Consider the following 16,176-nt stretch of genomic DNA (forward strand, 5'->3'; position numbering starts at 1 on the left):
GAGAAATTTCAGTTGAGACAAGATTCTGTGAACAATCATCTTAATACTCAGAAAGCCAACCTCGTTTTCCCTAAACCAGCTTAGCATGGACTCATGTGTTCATGGCTACTACACTTCAACTCTAATGTAACCTCTCTGACTCAAGATAAGACATTCAAGAAGAACTGATTCAAACAAAAACACAAATAACCCAATCCAAAAATAGGCAAAAGACCTAAACAAGCAATTCTCCAATGAAGACATACAAATGGCCAATAGGCACATGAAAAAATATTCAATATGGCTAATTATTAGAGAAATGCAAATCAAAACTACAATGAAGTATCACCTCACACCAGTCAGAATGGCCATCATTCAAAAGTTCACAAATGATAAATGCTGGAGAGGGCGTGGAGAAAAGGGAACCCTCCTGCACTGTTAGTAGGAATGTAGTTTGATGCAGCCATTATGGAAAACAGTATGGAAATTCCTCAAAAAACTAAAAATAGACTTACCATATGATCCAGCAATCCCACTCCTAGTCATATATCCAGAGGGAATCTTAATTCAAAAAGATACATACACCCCAGTGTTCATAGCAGCACTATTTACAGTAGCCAAGACAACAGAAACAACCTAAATGTCCCTTGACAGATGACTGGATAAAGGAACTTTGGCATATTTATACAATGGAATACTATTCAGCCATTAAAAAATATTTTAAAAATGCCATTTACAGCAACATGGATGGACCTGGAGATTGTCATTCTAAGTGAAATAAGCCAGAAAGAGAAAGAAAAATACAATATAATATCACTTATATGTAGAATCTGAAAAAAAAAAAGACAAATGAACTTCTTTACAAAACAGACACAGACTTACAGACATAGAAAATAAACTTATGGTTACTGGGGTGGGGGAGGAGGGATAAATTGGGAGTTTGAAGTTTGCAGATACTAACAAATATATATAACAAGTTTATACTGTATAGCATGGGGGACTATATTCAATATCTTGTAGTAACTTATGGTGAAAAAGAATATGAAAACAAATATATGTATGTTTATGTATGATTGAAGCATTGTGCTGTACACCAGGAATTGACCCAACATTGTAAACTGACTACACTTCAATAAAAAATATATATACAAAAAAAAGAAGAATTAGTTCAGCTGAGGCCAACATTAGGATAGAGATTATTAGAATGAATTTTAGATAAAGTCAGGAATCAAACTGACAGCATCTATGAAGACTAGAACATCTTTGGCTTCATTGACAAGACAAGAAATCCAAGAAGCAATGTTTGGCTACAAAATTGAGTAATAGCAAATGTGCACATACTAAATTTTTTCCCAGTGTTCATGAAGTAAAGTTACTGTCTCCAAGTTGCCCCCAGCCAGCCCTGCTCCCACCAGGCTCTATTCTAATCTATCCCTAGAAATAGTACAAGGAATCATTGACCAATCTTGAGCTATATTCATATTGGTGACTGGCAGGGATTAATATCCTCTCTGAATTTCAGTAACTTCCTCTGAATAAAACCATGCACAAAACACCCACTCTGACTACAATATATAACTATGATATGAAATGAAGTAGCAAAATCTCTGGACACTGAACACCAAAATAGCCTCTTAACTGTTTTTCCTAAAATAGGTTATATGAAACCTCCTTTTATAAAGAGATAATTGGCTACCATAAATAGTATAATAAAAGCAGTCTCTTGTTTCTGCTGTAAAACTTGAAACGTATTCATGACAAAAGAGAACACTCTGAGTTCTAACCTTGATTTTTAATAATGAAATAATTTTGCAAAAACATGTGATGTGTTATTTTATATAGTTGTTAGGCTAGCTAAGACTTTTCTACCAAATGATTACCTGCTTAGACACTGTTAAATGACTTAATTTCCTACATATTTCTTCACTTACTAATTAGGGCCATTAATCAGCCTGTAGCCCATATAATTTATAAATGACTGATATGATTAAAACTCAATTTGTCATCTAATTATGGGAATATGTTTATGTGTAAAGCCGAGGTTGTAGTGTTAGAACATATTTTGTAAGGTTGCAAAACAACAGGTTTGACCAGCTGAATTCTAAGTTTGAGAAGTTTTATAAATTAAGGATAATAATGCTATCAAAATAGCAAACGTTATCAAAGTATCCCTCCTGCCTCGTGTTTTGAGATTGTCTCTGTTTTGTCATTGGAAGGCCAGTTCAGGATCCAGTCCATTTTATGTCATAAAAGTCTAGAGCTCTTGTCAAATGAGGAGTCATCAAAAGCATGATGATGGCAACTGGAAAGAGATGAGAAGCTGGTTCTACACGGGTGGGGGCCGATATGAGGCTAAGTAAGGAGGAGTGTTCTGATTGATGATTGGAAGCCTCCTTCATTTCATGAGCAGGTGATAAAAATAATTCTGTAGGTAAAGAATAAACTGAAATGGGGGAGACTGTAGCTAAGGAGACCAGCTAACATGTGTAAGGTGAGTAGGACATTAGTTAATGTGGTGACTGTGGCATTGGTAAGAAAGGTATTAATGGGAAAGTACTGAACGAGTCGGCAGCTGGTTGCGTAAGAAGGAAAGAAAGATGAGAACAGGACAGAGAGGCAGTAACTAAGAGGCACTCCAGTGTTGACAGCCTAAAGTCTCAGGAAAATGTAGAGACCTTGACATTCATGGAGAATTTCTGCAGATTTAGAGAAAAGATGGGATGGAAACAAAATATGTAAATCATTGATTCAGAAAATAAAACTATTTCATGTAGTAATCGAAATATAGAAATTTCAAATAGTAATAGAGTATAGAAACATTATTTCATGGTAAAGAAAAATTATATCTAAATATCAAAGGGAAAGAACTAGAAAAAGAAGACTTAAAATAGAGATGAGAGCATTAGAAGGATGCCCAATATGCCTGAAGTCCGTGGCCAGAAGAATATGTGTAGTGAAGACACTGCTAAAGAGGAGAAACCACCTCCTCAGAGACACCTAAGTCCAGAGTGAAGCAGTGGGGAGGGAGTGGTGACAAGACCTTAAGGAAAAAGAGGTAGAAGCCAGAAGGTGACAACGTAAGATGATGCCAATATGTCAGACTCCTGAAGATGAGCTGACTCTGTCCACGTGCCCTACCCCATCCTGTAATCCTGATTCATGGTGCCTGTTCCCTCCTTATTCATTCATTTTTTTTTTCACTCACTCACTCACAAGACTGGTTAGGCACCATCTTTACCTCCTCAAAACTCACAGACTTACAGAAGGGTTATTGAGTAGAGGGGGAGACAGGCACCTCTATATATTGTGGTAAGGGCTCACTTTGAGAACACCAACAAGGAACAATAATTGTGACTAGGGAGTGAGCAAGACTTTCCAGGGGATGTGCGTCAAAAAGTTACAAGCATAAACGTTTATCACCAAAGGCTTTCACCAAGAGATAGCTTCAAGGATGTTCATAGCAACATTATTCATCAGATCCCCTGGTTGGAATCTATCCATGTGCCCATCAGCAGTAGAATGGGTAAATAAAGTGTGGTATGATCACCTACTGGAATGAGAATGAATTAATTACAACTACACACAACAACACCGGTGATGTTCAGAAACGCAACGTCGTATGAAAAGAGCCAGACACAAAAGGAGTACGTACTGTGTGATTCCACTTATGTGAAGTTCAAAAACAGGCCACCTGAATCTATGGTGTCAGACTAATGGTTATCCTTAATGGAAAGCAGTGACTGGAAGAGAGCAGGAGAGGATGAAGGGGGCTTCTGTGGAAGCTGATTTCTGTGGAAACTAATATTGTTTCTTGACCCAAATGCTGCTTAAAATGTGCATTGAATTTGCAGAAATTCCTCAAGCTATGCCCTTGTTACTTGTGTGCTGTTCTGTATATATCTTACACTTTAATGAAAAGTGAATTGAAGTGGGGAAGTAACGACCTAGAAGCTTAAGAAGAAAGGTGGAGGACATGGTGAAAGCAGAGTACGCTGCTGCTCCTCTGCTTGTTCCTCTACGTCGGCTCTGCACTCTTCCCCACCTGGAAGGATGACTGTCAGAGGTTGAATTGTGTCCTCACCAAAAAAGATACGTTGAAGTCCTAATCCTGAGTACCTCAGAATGTGACCTTATCTGGAAATAGCATTGTTACAGATGTACCTGGTTATGATGAGGTTGTACTGGAGTAGGGTGGGCCTCTAAAAAACACGCCTGGTGTCCTTATCCGCAGGATGCATGAAGACAGAGATACAGGAATCACCATGGAACCAACGGCACTTGAAGACGGAGGATTGGAGAGATGCCTCTACAAGCCAAGAAATGCCAAAGATTGCTGGAAAATCATCAGCATCCAGAAGGAAGCAAGGAAGGATTTCTCTAAAATTTCTAGAGGGAGCATGGCCTTGCTGATACCTTGGTTTTAGATGCTAGCCTCCAGAACTGTGCAACGATAAACTTCTGTTGTTCTAAACCACCTTTCCTTCTTAGGTTTGGGGTACTTTGTTACAACAGCCCTAGGAGTCCAATATACTTGCTTTATAGATCTTTATAAATGGCATCAGTGGGCTTCCTTACTGTTAGAAAGTGGCCAGCGGGAGGTAAACAGGAGGAGGTGCTGCCGATCAGAAGGTGGGAGAGAGTGCTGGGCTCCACCGGCAGCTGCTGCTTGCCTCCCGAAGGCTGTAGCTCTCAGTCCATGTCCTTTAACCATCCCTTCCTCTGCCTCTCAGGTCCAAGGTTGATAATGGGCCCTGCTGTTGCTAGCTCCAGGGTACTTCCCACCCCCAGTGGTTCTCCCTGTACCCAGTCTATGCTTTTATAAATAGGACCCCCACGAAACTCCTCTGAGTTACCCTGCTTGGGATTGTGCATGGATCCTGAACTATTAAGAAGAGAACCAGCACTTCCTCAGTGCTACATACATACCTGTATCCACGCATTATAGTTTTCAGAACAAGTTTGTAGGAATCATGATGAGATGCCCTCAGGAAAATCCCCTATAAGGAACCTAAAACCCTATGATACTGACAGGTAAAGATTTTTCCTGATTCAGATATTGCCTGTTGTTCTTAAGTAAGGTCTGTGTACCACCTCCCCAAGCCAGGCTGCACTTCTGCAATAGGAGAACTTGTGCCTTCAGCAAAGCCTCTCCTTAAAATCCCTTTGTTTAAAACTGTGGTTACACTGGGGAGAAAGTAGGGGAGGGATAGATTAGGAGTTTGAGATTAACAGACACATATTACTATATATAAAATAGATAAACAACAAGGACCACTATGTAGCACAGGGAACTGTATTCAATTTCTTATAATAACCTATAATTGAAAAGAATCTGAAAATATATGTATGTATGTATATGTATAACTGAATCACTTTGCTGTACACCTGAAACTAACATAAATCAACTACATTTCAATAAGAAAATAAGAATTTTAAAAGACTCAAAAAGATACCCCTTTGTTTAGAAATCAGGCTTGCTTGCCTTTATTTCCACAAAAAGTAGTGAAGAAGGGAATTTCTCTCTCAATGTAAGGTAAGAGAAGGCAAAAGAATTTCGTGATTGGCTTTCATTATGGCCCATAATTTCTGTTGAGGGGGTGGAGAGAGTCACCCAATGGTCTGCTTGGGCTTGGCTACAGGCTATAAGCCATAAGATAAAGCCCTGTGGTCATCTGCCCATAAATGAACCATTTAGCTCCGGAGTCATCAATGAGAAGCCCCATCTTCATCTTCAAAAAGAGTGTGGCCAACAGTCACATACAGTTTGGCACTGAATTGATTTGAAAAAAACAAAGTGTTATCCTATAGGCTGGCACTGGCTGGGAGAGCTGAGTAAATTGCACTATCAGCCTTTTGTGTTAGTCACATAGTCCACAGAGCCCTTGGGATAATTCTAGCTGTTTGTGCCAGGCCGTCTGTCTTCCTGCCTCGGCCAGGGAAGTTCTAGGTCAGCAATATCCAGACCTCAGCTTTCAAATGGCTTATGGCTCTTGTAATTACCAAGAGACTCCCAAACTTCTGGTTGTTGAACTGGAATATCCGTGAGACTATTTAACAGACTGTGGCCTTTCCAGTTAATGGTGATTGCAGCTGTGAGGCTCCAGGATCCCAGGACTGCAGATAATACTGGCCTGGGTATTAAGTATGAGACACTAGAAGTCATGTGGTGACCTCTGGGGAAGGACCCAAAATAACCAAGGCCAAGTTGAGATGTTATAAGGAAAACTGAACCTGAATAAGCACCCATGATATACAGCAAGAAAAACAGGGATTGCTTGTGTCTACAGTCTATGTTTAGCAAAATGTGCTCCTTTGAAAGCTGGAATGTGTGGCTGTTATTTATAGAAAGCACCGTAAGCATGTTCAAGCCCCTTCTGTGGTATAAAAAAGCAAACTATGGTGAGCCACAGAGAGGAATTTATTGTCAATGCTGATAAACTGAAACCCCAGTGTGATGGGGGTGTGATTATGCAACTCACTGGGGCTACTTCCCCATCAGTCATGTGTTCCCGTGTTCCAGGAGGATCAGGGCAGCTATGAGAATAGAGACGGAGGAGGGAAGCATGGATAATCAATAAGAAATGTTTTTAAAGTTAAAATAAGTGTTCAGTCTCCTGGTGACCCTACTTGACAAGAGAAGGGATACAATAAGGTTGTCATCAATCCTCATGCTGTTGAGCAGAGTGGACCAACAAACAACTATAAGGAAGAAATAAGCTAGAAAAGAAAGAAGAACGTGTAATTTAAGGCATTTGCTGTCACTTTCCTTTTGACATATTATCAAGGAAATCATTACCTTTCTTATTGGATAAGGTGTTCATTTAGTTTAACAAGCAATTATTGGGCATTTATGTGCTTAAATTTTACAGGGAAAAATGTTACTTCTGTCATTATCTATTCTGTGTTTCAGAAGAATGCCTCTTTCTTTCAAAGGAGTTCAATGTCCCAGGCAGGCTGCTTTGCTTTTGGTAGGGCCACTGCTGGCCTATTTGGTGCTATTGAGTAAGTGCTGGCAGCCTCATGGGCACACGGCTCAGGGTAAAAAGTGTGGGCTGGATTTTGGCTCGCATTTGTGCTCCAAGTCAGGTGTCATTGGGCAGTGCACAAACTATACACCTGTACTTGGCAGCCTAGCTTCATGTAACAAGTATGTTTTTTATTAAGTTGTGTGTGAATTGAAATATTGTGGACTCACTATGATCTCTGGTTTCCCCACAAGAGGAGATTTGGTAAATTGTCAGGGCAGTGTTTTATATCCTGAAACCAAATCTTTGCAGATGTATTGTTTGTAAGGTAAAGAAGTATCTAATAATTTACCCATTATAAAAATCAATAATTAATAGTAATATTATAGTAATTATTTAATTATTATTACAGAATAATTTAATGATGAATTAAATTAAACTCAGCTCACTTCCTCATGTCCAGGGTGGCAAAAAACCTTAATTTATGTGCCCCCAAATTCTTCAGAATAAAAGCTTTATTACCAGCTATCTCTGCAGAAATATGTGATACTATAAAAACTTATTTCTCACTGCCTAATGGTCAGGAAAGCCTCCTTGCAATATAAAAGTCTTGACAGTCGGGAGAGAATATAAAAGAACAAGAGTGCTATTGGTGAGCTTCCAAAAATTTGTTTTTCTGCTCCGTCAGTCCTTACAACTACCATCTCTTCCAGGGCTGCAGAGTCTAAGTTTAGAGATAAGGAAGCATATGCAGCGACAGAAGACAGAATGTATTCTCCCCTTTCTCTCAGTATAAGCATGAACTTACTGTGTCAGGATTTTTATAAACACACCACTTTGGTCAGAACTATTTTGGTGGGAAGTGACTAAATCCCACTAGTTGGCAAGGGGATGTGAAGGCAAGAATGGAAACGGTACCTGAGAACAGCTTGATACTAGAGCTCAAACTCTGCCATTCTTACTATCTCTCCTTTGCTCCTTGTGGTTTCTCTCTCGCAATTCCGCGGTTTCTGACTACGGATCAACTTTAAATTCCCAGACCTAACGTAGAAACACCAGCTGCACTTACGCCAAACATCTCCTCGTTTCACCACCAGAGGGAGACTGAGACTATGGTCCCAGTTGAAAGATCAGAGGGGCGGACTCTGATTGGCTCGGCCTGTGTTGCTGGGCTCAAACCTGTTCCAATCAGCTCTAAGCAGGGCCACCGGGGCCAATCAGAGGAGGCACGAGAGTGGGATCTGTAGGGAAAGGGCAGCTCCTATTTGCATATGGTGGGAGGAGATGAAGGGGCGTTTCCCAGAGGAAAGCTGTGCCGTTCTGGGCAAACAGTGGCCACTGAGTCCGTTGTTAGATTAACGGGTGAGCGCTGAGCTAACACGCTCCTTCAAAAGTGTTTGTTGAACACGAATTTATTGAACTCCTCTTTAAGTTCCAGGTAGGAAGCTTGGAGTTGGAAGACAAAGCTAACGCGTATCTTCCAGAACGCCGTCCAATTAATGGCATTTAGAGGAAGGACGCTCAATGATCAAGAACATGGTCTCTGAGTTGACAAAGATGAGCTCAAATCTCAGCTTTACCATTTACTTGGGGTGTCATCTTGGGCAAGTTTTTTAACTTCCCTCAGTCTCAATTCTCGTTATTACTCAAAGCGCTTTACCAAAGACCGTGGCGTAAAGTAAGCCCTCAATAAGTGACAGCTATTATTATTTTAAAAATATATTGAGAAGGTCGTATTGTCTCCATTGTGTTAATAAAATGGAAGACTGCCTTCATGAAGACAAATAGAATTTGTATAAAAATCCATATTGTTTTCTTTGGTGGGGGGCCATTAGGCACCCTGACCAGAGCAATCCCCATTCTGGCGCAGAACACAAAGAACCCCTGTGCAAACTAGACATTACCTCAGAATAATTTCTCATTATAGTGGCACCTGATCCTAAATTCCTTGTGTCTGGATTTTGTGCCTTTTCCCTACCCCTTCTCTAATACCTGCTGCCTCTCAGTCTGTGTTGTGACACTCCAGGTTCCTGACATCCCTGTTGTTTCTGATTTTCTCCGCTTTCACCTTGGTAGCAGGTGTTCCTGACTCTCCAGACAACAACTGAGGTCTACATACTTTCATATGGTTGCTGGGGTAACTCATACTGTGTAGAGAATCAGGAACACAGGTGGATATCAGCATAACAGAGGAGCAAACAAAAAACAGGGAGAGGGGTGGGTGTATGTACTGAAGAAGAGAGGGACAGAGAGTAAGTGGGCCACCAAAGCCCTTGTAAGAAGAGAAAGACCCATCCCAAGGATCAGCCAGTAGCCAAATTCCAGTGGAGGGTTGTGGTAAGGCAGTCTAAGGGCTAGCCCCACAGCAAGGAAAATGAAGACACACTGCAAAAAACACATGTAGGTAAAAGGATTATCAAGGGGCCACTAAGTTGCCAGGAGGCAGAACAATCTGCCTTGGAAATGTGCAGGCGCCAGGGCAGCTCTGGGAGAACAAGAAGGAGGGACCCTAGCAAGATCTCCTAATAGATCAGGGTGCCACCGATGAAATGCATAAAGCCCCTGTTCCTTTGTTGTGTCCCTCCAGAGTCAGAGACCATCTGATTGAAGGAGCACAGCCCTTGCTGTCCTGGGTCTTTGAGAGGAAGGATGAGGTCCCTTCAGCTCCTGTGGAGGGAAGTCCCTGGATTCACCATCCACCAGCATCATATTCAGTAGGAAAGAGGTTAATTCCCCAAAAGGAAACCAGGGTGCTACTAGGAAAGGGGAGTAGATCCCAGGCAAATACCCTCCACACATTCCTGAAACCTGACATTTTGTATCTCAATATGGAACAATGATTCGCTTTGATTGAAAGAAAATAAATGTCTCCATGATTCCATCATTCAGGGATTTTAGAATTTTTTCCCCTCAGAATCCATTTTTTTTACTTGTAAATCTTACACAGAAATGCAAATGTAAAACATAAAAAGCAAAACTACTAGGGTAGGTGGGGGAAAGAAAAGCACCCTGTACACACAGCCCCAGTTCTGGCAGCCCTGAGCTACTACCATGGAAAACCTGTGGCTTTGAGAAACAGTTTGAAAACCTGTGTGGAAAATCTTTAATGGTGGCTATATTAAAAAAAAAACCCAAAAAACAAAACACAAAAAAAAACTTCAACCACTTATTAAAAGGCAATTCTCACATTAGAAGAGGAAAATATATGAACCAGTGTATTTATATCCTAGTTCTTGTCTTTCCTTCCTGGCAACCAGAGGTTAAATTATGGCTGCTAAGAAATTAAAATGCAATGGTGATAGACTGCCCATAAAAATGTTTCTTTGCTTTTTAGAGTTTTGTCTCATGATGCTGTGTCATTTCGAGCTATTTCTTGAAAGGCTAGAAAACTTACCCTTCATCATTAACATGCTGCACTCAGGACTTGAAAAGGATGAGACTGAATGCTGTGTGATTGTTAGAAACACTGGTACAGCCAGCAGACACTGATCTCTATACAAGGGGTTTCAATGGAAAAGAAACTAAAGCCTGGAGGGCATGAACTGTACAACTGCAGAGTATTCTCTCCAGCTCAAAACGAAAGTGCATTGACTGGACAGAAAAGCAAATTGCTAGCACCAAGCCCGGGAACAGGGGGAGTCAGAGGTACCTGCACTATTGAACTGGTACATTTCAACAGCATCTAAATTTACAGGCACCTTTTTATTTTCCGGTTTAAAATGTTTTCCAGCATCTTCAAATAGTAGCTTGTATAAAATTTGTGAATGTGTTCTTGGTTCCAGTTCTTAATCCTTACCCTTAAAACAGTTATTCCCAAACCCCTTTGCTGAATTGCAAAGTAAGTCATGGCTACCTGACATGATAAACTTTAGCAGCTTTTTCTTCCATCACCATTAGAAAAAGAAAGAGGAAAAAAAGATGGATGTAACTGTTTAACATTTAGGGTCAGAAAGAGGAAATTCAGGAACATAAAGAAATATTTACTATTATTATTTTGTTGTTGTTAGTATTATTGAAAAAGTAGACTCATAAAATCCAGCACACATGGTACTAAACCTGCTGACTTTCTTTTAAATGAGAAGCTAAATGTGGGCCAAGAAAATCAGTGGTGTGGGGACTTTCAAAGAGATCTCACATACTAATTCTTCCTTTCACAATTTGGGATATTGTTCAATGTGCTTTTATTGGAGAGGGTGAGGAAATGCTAACAGTAATTAGCTCTTGGGGAAAAAGGCAAATTAAATGTATTTCTGAACAACTCATTTATATATAGGAATTAATTTTATCCTCAGAGAATTCATTGTTGTGCCTATGAGCCAGAATCACTGGGGTTGAATTCTTATATTTAAACCAAGCTAGAATCATACAATGATATTTATAGAACATCTGTAAGCCTCTTATGACTTCTGACTTTTCATTCCTGGTGTACCACATATATAGACTGCTGATAATTGTTTTGGGGGCATAATAATAATAATAATAATAATAATAATAATAATAATAATAATAATAATAATGTCTTCTACAGCTGGTAATTTATAATCTAGTTGGGCAAGTAGCACATGAAAAGCCAAAAAGTAAAGTAAAGCAGTACTTATTTAAGGTCCAAATAGGACAATAGTCCCCTAGGAGTTAGGGGAATAGATAGGTCACCATGAGCTGTAGTGGTCATCAGAAAGTGTGTGGATTGGGTAGGACCCTCAGGTGGATTTTCACACATTGGTAGGATTTTGATTAGAAAAACAGAGGGAAGAAAGTACTCATTTTAGGTAATAGAATTCGTATGCACAATACTGAGGAAGGCAGGCTGGTAAATAGCACTATTCATTGCCATAGCAAACAACCTCGAATCTCAGAGGCTTTAACACAATAAACCTTAATTATTCATTTACATCCCAATTTAATGTGATGGGGGTGGCGGGGGGGGGGGGGAGAATAAAGGATTCATCTCCATCCAACCATTTAGAGCCCTTAGCTTATCCATCTTTTGATGTCATCATCTTCCATGTGTAATTCCCAAGGTTGCCACAGAAGAAGAGTAAACAGAGGACAGGATGGAAGATTTTTATGGGCCAAGGCTCGCTGAGGTGTAAATCACTCTGCTCACATTCCATTGTCCAGAACACAGACAGATGGCTGCAAGGAGCTGGGAAATGTAGTTTATCTGTGTACTCAAGACAAACTTCTGTTATTGAACCAGGCACTGCTTCTGCTGCAGGAGGTCCCGTGAAGGACGTAAGAAGAGCGTATCATGGTGGCAAACTTGAATGGCTATTTCTGGTCACGTCCTTAGTCCCATTTCCTTCTCTTAATATTACCCCAATTTTTGGTACCCTATATTCTCCCTTACTTCAAGGATATTGACACTAACTTGAAGGACAGCTGGAGAAGAGAAGACAAGTTCAGACCAGATACCAAAGAAAGTAAACTGGAAGCTATTGTTGGCTTCTTTGTAGAGAACTGACATGGTAAAAATGGGGCTAGCTGACAATGGTAGGAAGATATTGAAAAGATGGGAGAGACCTGAAAAATAATATCTTTGTAATCTTTTTAACCATATTTTTCTTATTTGTCTTTTTTCTCCCTACAATCTCTTACTATTACTAGACCAGGAGATCCTGGATTTTTGTCCTAGGAAATAAGATGGAAAATACCACCCAGGGAGGGTGAAAAAGCAGGTGATATTTACGTATTATCCAGTTTAATGGTGTGTTGCCTAGTTGGTCTCCACTGTGGGCAACTGGGGCTTGATGCCAATGGCACCACCTATGGAATCGTGTAGAAAGAGCCTCAGATCTATCTACCCAAGGGATGGCAGAGAGGGGAATTTTGTTACCCTGTCCCCAGGCAAACACACTCTCAGGTCACAAGTGTGAGTCCCAGAGTCCCACAGGCATCCCACCTTGACGCATCTGAGAAGCCCCACAACATTCAGTGAGAGATGCTTAGAGCATCTTGTGCCCGGTGCTACAAAGTAAACTTGTTTGGAACTAGGTGGCCCAGTAAAGGCTGGACCAGTGATGTGGGCTGGGATGACAGGAGGTTTCTGAAGCAGGTGCAGTGGTCCAGTCCCAGGGTGATGAGGGCACAGGCTAGAGTCCTGAAGGCTGACGACAGGGAAGAGACATCAGGTGCCCTGCCCTTTCATCATCAGGTCTCCTCCATCCTTTTAAAAAGAGCAATAATTCTTGCCTTCATAAGAAAGTATGATTTTACTTGTCAGCTTCAGTACAATACACTACTTACGGAAGCCTTTTCCTTTAAAAAAAAAAAAAAAACTACCAGTTTCCCTTTAAAAAAAACCCACTGGTAAAGAAGGCCAGGCCAATTTGGGAGTCATGCCCTCTCAGTGTCATTACTTAGTCTACTATAAATTATGGCTTCATAGAGGGTGAGTCACTGAATAATGTATCTTTCTTATTTTTCCTATAGAATTGCCATTACACAGAGAAAGCAGCTAAAATAGTTATCTTGCTCTGACTGCCTCTACCCTGCCCACTATAAATGAAATGCTTTTGGCTTATACCCACAGTCAGACAAATGTCTTTACCAGATAATGGTCTCTGGGCACTGGGTTTCTTCCTTTAGAGAGTTTCTCATACTAAAACATTCCATTTTCCATGCTCCTTCACCCCTGCTGGTTTTCACAGGTCAGCATTTTTGACATTGCCCTGAAGTTGACAGCAGCAGCCAGTAATGTCACAATTAATAGAGTCAAAACTTTACTGCAGGTTCCAAGATAAGGAGATTTGACATGAAAATGAGGATAAAGAAATGTCTTGTTGGGATTTTTTGTTAATCACTGCCCTCTCTTACATTTTTCTAAGCATAAGCATCCATTTAGCTCGTGTCACCTCTTTTCAATGATTACAACTTCAGTTATTCTGATTGAAAAAAAATTCCATGCTGAGTACATGAGACAGAAAATTACAAGCAAGCTGTGCTTCTATAATATATTGCTAATGCAATCATTTTAAAAACCACTAATGTGAGAATCTTTTAAGTCAGTGTCAATACATTTATTCACTCAATGCTGATTAAGGAGCTGTTATGTACTAGGTTCAGAGATTCAAATGTGAGGAAATCTCTACCCTCAGGGAGTTCGCAGTCTAGTGGGGGACACAGAAAAGTAAATAATGACACTGCTTGTGGGAAATGCTGTAAGAGGCACACACATAATGTGTTAGTGGGTGGGGTAGGTTCCTCCGAGTGTGTGGGGTGCAATAACAGGATGGGGGAAGATTGGGAAGAAGGCTGTGGAGAAGAGGCTGCTCTTGCACTGAGTCTTGAGGGCTGGGTGAAAAATCATCAGAAGAAAGTGGAAGAGCAAGTGCAAAGGTATGGCTTTGATTGTGGCTTATTTGAAGAGCAAGACAGAGTCAAGTTGGACTGTCAGGTGCAACTGGAGAAGCTCTAACAGGGAAAAGCTGATTGTGAAGGGTCTGCTGAGCTTCGACTTTACACTTTACCCAGCCATCGGGGAGGCAATCTGGGGATTTAAGCTGGAGTGTGACATGATCACACTTGTATTTTAGAAAAACAAAAATCTTTGTTGTGAGAATTGGATTGATGGGCTGGTGCAACACCCAGTCAAGAGGCCACGAGCACCTGCAGGAAGGCAGAGGTGATGGCGTGGAAGAAAGGGTGTATCTGAGAAATATCCAGGGTGTAAAACTGCCTGGTTCCATAACAAACAGAGGAGAGGATGGTGTGAGGGAGAGGATAGGGTTTGGGTTGACTGTATTTGCTCTTCTCTCGCTCCTTGCTGGCACTAATGCTCTTTGCTACAATTGCTGCCTGCTTTCCTGCCAATAACTCTCGCCACATAAGTGACAGGGTAAAAGTGGTGTCTCAGTTGAACTTGCTGGTTATAGTCTTATCTTCTGGCCTTTGACCTTCGATGTAGAAGATGAGCTGTTTTTAAATATCTGGGGGACAGTCATGTTTGCACTTGAACTTTAAAATAACTAAAACTGATGTAAACCTTTACAGTTTACAAAGCAGTTTGCCATTTGTCATCTCACTGAAGACTCACGTCAATGGTGGGTGAAGCTATGACCATTTCCATATTGCCGATGGGCAGTTGCGAGTGAGGGAAGTTAACTGACTTGCCCAAACCCACACAGCTTCTGAGGAGCTGACCCGGGAATCTCACAATATCTTTCTCCATAACTTTATGGTACCCCACATTAGCTAAGCCTTTTGGTTTTTAGTTTGGACTGTCAATATACTGCTTTTTATTTCTATTTTAATACTTTTTAATCCAGCTTGATTATAATTCTCACACATACAAACTAGATAATCAATAACTGTTATTGATAACAGTAATTTCTTTTAAAACTGAAAAGAGCTAGGAATTTGGAGCAGCATGTAAAAGCAGCCCTTAATTATTTATACTAAAGGAAAGGAGTGTGGGTCTAAGAGTGCCAACCAGTCCAACCAGTACTGTGGGGCTGATGGGGACCCTGGAAATGTAGTGTAAGTTGCTGGTTAAAAATATGGGCTTTTGTATCTTGCAGTTCTCTGTTCTCTGTTTAGTTTCAGCATTTATGACCTTAGGCAAGTTACTTAACATTTCAATGCCTCAGTTTCTTCATTTCAAAGAGGAAAAGTGATTTGATTAAAACCATATAGAATTGTGGGGGGAATGAACAAACAAAAGAGCAAGACATGTAAGCTCTTTGTCCAAGATCTATTCTCAATACATATTTGTAATTATTAGTATCTTAGTAACCTAGATGTCAACTGAAGCCACCGTCCCATTTCCTCCCCAGAATTTCTGTGCCAACCTTGGGCTCTATTTGTGACTCTGAATTCCTGCTCCACAGAGCTCTCAGTCTCACTGGTGTCTTGTCTCCATTTCTTTGATTCACACAACCTTAGACGTGGAACTCAGGCTGTTTTTCATTGAATTCCACTCACACCCTCCCCCTCAAAAAAACTGATGCATTTTGATGTACAGCCCATTTTCACTAATGGTTCCAAGGAATGGGGAAAAGGCTACATCACAGGTTTCTAGGACAGACAACTGAAAACATAATGTTAGACTTTCTTTGTTTCACTGTCTCTCACTCGCCACCAGGTTGCCTAGCTGTGGCTCTGCCTCCCTCTTTGGTTGCCACAAACAACTAAAAAGCAACAATAACAATGGGTTTTCCTACTGTTGATGGGGTGGGAGCCAACTCTGCAGCTCTAACTTCTATCCCCCAACTCAGTACCAAGCCCGTCTTGA

General features: G+C 40.7%; 1 long non-coding RNA gene across 2 annotated transcripts in view; it reads right to left on the reverse strand.

Annotated features, from left to right (window-relative positions):
• Positions 1-7,996, reverse strand: part of LOC140700064 (uncharacterized) — an 89,038-nt gene extending 81,042 nt beyond the window's left edge. For both annotated transcript variants that reach the window (XR_012078275.1, XR_012078274.1), the window contains exons 1-2: positions 7,863-7,996; positions 4,141-4,285 (exon numbers count right to left, since the gene is read on the reverse strand). This is a non-coding gene — a long non-coding RNA (uncharacterized lncRNA). The remainder of the gene's footprint in view (positions 1-4,140; positions 4,286-7,862) is intronic.
• Between the last annotated feature and the right edge of the window lie 8,180 nt (positions 7,997-16,176).

Source organism: Vicugna pacos, chromosome 2 (assembly GCF_048564905.1).
Source record: "Vicugna pacos chromosome 2, VicPac4, whole genome shotgun sequence".
NCBI lineage: Eukaryota > Metazoa > Chordata > Mammalia > Artiodactyla > Camelidae > Vicugna > Vicugna pacos.